This window comes from Suncus etruscus, chromosome 8 (genome assembly GCF_024139225.1).
Source record: "Suncus etruscus isolate mSunEtr1 chromosome 8, mSunEtr1.pri.cur, whole genome shotgun sequence".
Taxonomy (NCBI): domain Eukaryota; kingdom Metazoa; phylum Chordata; class Mammalia; order Eulipotyphla; family Soricidae; genus Suncus; species Suncus etruscus.
The window spans coordinates 90,158,042-90,161,956 of record NC_064855.1 but is presented as its reverse complement, the minus strand read 5'-3'; positions in this window follow the sequence as shown (position 1 = coordinate 90,161,956).

Below are 3,915 nucleotides of genomic sequence, written 5' to 3'. Positions count from 1 at the left end.
GCAATATGGGTGTAAATATTGGCTTAAAACTCTTCTTTGAGTCATTTATTTCCTTTATCTTATTGTCTCTATATCACCATTCTCTGTTTAGCCTGGCCCTTGCCCAGACACCAAATGTGCTTTCTGAATTCCCAGTGGCAGTTGTATTGGGATTCTTCCCGCAAGAGTCAGGGGCCACAGAACTGGGATCATTTTTTGTTCTCACTCTGTTCCAGACACTCCATAGTGACTGAACATGAAGACAGCGCTCCACTGGGATGACCTTTGGTTTTTGGCAGAAGAGAGAGTTTTCACCAAGAGAATTCACTTCTATGGATGAAACTAGTGTTTGTCGAGAACTCTGTAGAAACAAACATTGTGGGGGTCTTTGTGGAACAGTCCAGAAATAATTGAGTAAGCCAGTAGACCTCTCTCTGTTCCTGCAACCCCTCAAAAATGTCAGGTTACACTTTCTTTTAAGGGCTCCACAATTGATGCCCTTGTATAAATAATTGCTGTTTCCTGGCATTTTTCCTTTCACTGAGAAAAATACAAAAGAAAAGTCAACTGAATCAAGGCATAAATTCATTTTTACAGCTGAGTAAGCTTTGTCTTTGGTTGTTTTAAAAATGAAATAAATGGGAAAATATTTGTTAGAGAATAATAAACACACCCAGGTATTTGCTGCTATTCTCAGGCCGGGATAAGATTGAAGGGCTCGGTAAGACCACCTGTGTTTCTTGGTCAAAACCCAGCAGAACTCCAGAATTTGTATAGTTGGTTTCAGTCCAAAGACCTGGCTACATTCTTGGATCTCTTACTCAACATGAGGCATCAAGATCACTGGAAATTTGAACAAAAACATCAACAACTGGAAGAGCCAGTTAGCCTATGGTTTGACCCCCAGCCTGTACAGCCTTACATCAATCTCTTCCTAATCTTCTGGGAAATTAGTTCAGTCTTCAAGGCAGGGGAAGGGGCAGCCCGAGGGTACAGCTGCTCAATCTCCCATAGGAGATGAAGAATGTGCAATCACCCCCCAAGACACACATTTAGATGGTTGCTTTTAAACCTGCTTTCTATTTGGCCAAATGGATGTCTCCATAATAACTCTAAAAGCATCAAATAAAAAGTGGCCTACTCTGTGGCATTCCACGATGGAATCCAATAAAAGAAACATAACTTAAAACCATTTCAGAAGCAATTAATAAATTGCTAGTCAAAAGCAACTCCTCAAGGAAGCTTGCTCTTCAGCCCAGTAATCTAAAACATATTCTGAAAACAGTAGCCAACGAGAAAGGCAAAAGATAAATCTTATTTTCCACTTGTTCTTTTGGTATGTTTCAAATAGAATCTGCATATATCTAAAATAGACATTTGGGTTATTTAAGTTAGTTCCTAAAGCTCTACTTATGTTACCTGTATCCAAAGAGATAGTAAATTAACCATATCCACTTTGAAAGTATGAAGAGAGAAGGGGATAGACCACCTTCTCTCAATTTGGGTCATACACATTCCTGTGGATCCTTGGGATAATCCAAGGTGTCTGTAGGTGAAAATTATGTAAATGGAGGTCCATGGTATGAGATTAGGGATATATCCAGGAAGACATAGGGGCAGGAAGAAAACAAAGTTGGAGAAAGTCATGATCAGAAATGTTCAATTTCTGCTTCAGAGAATACTACTATTGAGCACTCCCAAGTGTTGATCCCACGACCCAGTCTCCTGTCAGCATTATTAGTGTGACTTTGGACATGTAATTGAACCCTTTTCACCTCATAATTGTCACATGAAAGTAGAGGTAAGATATGATTCTGATCTCAGGATCATGCCACATTAATAGATATTTGGGGAGGGGCCACACCCAGTGATTCAGGGGATATTCCTGGCTCTCCATAGGGAATCACTCCTTTCATGCTCAAGGGACCAGATGAAATACTGGGAATCAAACCTAGGTTGGCAGTATGCAAGCAAGTGCCATGCTACTGTACTATCATTCTGAGCCCAGGGTCAATAGTATATAAGGAAGGAATTATATTTTCCTATGTACTTCTAGAAATATCACTTTTTTTTGAGGTTTAGGACTACTCTGCTATGTTCAGAGTTACTGCTGGATTGGAGGTCAGGGGATCATGTGGTGCTGGGGATCAAACCCAGGTTTCCTGCATAAAAAATATATGCTGCAATTCTTGAGCTATCTCTGGCTCCAGAAATGCCATTTTAAGGAACATTAAGTGGAGTTTGTGTAATGTTGCTCACATATTTTAATATGCTAATTACTATGTTATTTGGGAGATATATAGCAATATCTAAGTGCATTTTACCAGAAGACATTTGTCCATCAAGTATCTGTGTACAATTCTAAAATTTTACTTTTCAGTTTTGAAATAAGTAATTACAAATGAGCAAGCCTATATACAAAGGTCATCACTGTAAAGATTATTAATCATAGTTGATATGTGGGAGCAAGGAACAGATCAGACATATAGAAAAATCTTACTACCGTGGGAGGATTTTCCCCACCTTTTCTCTTCACACTTAAGGGCCTGATCTCCTATAACTACATGGCCTATGTCAAAGAGATAGAGCCCCCAACTCATCATAATGTAATCTGATATTACTCATTACTAGTATTACTCATTATAGGTATTAATCACTACACCCTATTATTCTCCTTGTTTTTACTATGCTATGAAGTACTGTAAAGCCTAAATCATCAACAAAGCCTGTTATTCCACTCAGCACCATATCCATCATGAATTCATCATTTCTTTCCCAGGAAATAAAATAACATTGTTGGCTTTTTGAAAGCTATAGCTTCAGTTACTATCTGATGGTTTGACTAGAGTAATTCCCCCAATTTAAAAAGTTTTTATTATGCTCAATATTCTTCTTCTTATGGATATTGCAACCTTATAAGCTAAAAAAATGATAGTAAATGCAAATTATTTTTCTAGTGACAATTCTCCTAGTGTTTTTTTTATCTCATTCATCTTCTTTTCCCAAACTGTAGAAATTATCTAAACAACCTGAATAACTTGCAGATTATACACATACACTATATGGTACATAATAAAAATATATAATTATATATTTAATTCACTCATTTTAATTCAAAACTTAAAATGAGATCATAAATGAAAGTAGTCATAATCATTTTCCTTGTCAATAATTGTTCACTTATTTCATTTAATGTCTAAAGCCACATGTAGTTGTGTCAAAGCTTACTTTAGGCATGGCTGCCATAAAAATACTTCTCTTACAATCTTGTACTGCATGGAATGCAATTAAGTAATCCTTTAGATGCAGCCCTCATGTATAGCACTGAATCTTAGAGAAGATCTCTCTTCTCATGATCATTTTTAAGTGACAAGATTTTTTTCTTAAAGGCACTGTTGATATGAGAGCTATTAATTTAACCAAGTCTTCAACTGCCTTCTTTCCCTTTGCTAGTCTGCTCTTTTTCACAAGTGGGAGAGCAAGATGGTGGTCAGATAGATAGCATTGCCTTCTCATTTTTTCTTATTGGTATTTATACAAATAAATCTTTTGCATTTTTATTACTTTTAAACATTAATAAAAATTTATTAATTTTATCATGGCTTTTCTTAGTTAAAGGAACTGTGCTGACATCGTTTTGGACATATGTTCATTTCAATGTTTTGTTTAGTGTTTCCTCTAAATAGATAGATTTTTAAAATGTTTTATAAGATCTAATACATCACCATTATTAGCTAATTCTTTAATATGTAATCTTAGAAATATGATTTTCCTGGATATATGTGTATCAAGAAAGAGAGAGAGGGAGAAAAAAAGAGAGAGATAGAGACTGTTGTATTTTGTGGAGAATGAACCTAGTGTCACACACATGCCAAGATGTTTTATATATGTGGTAGAAACTGAGCTACATAAGTCCCAGGGTCTTCATATCCACAG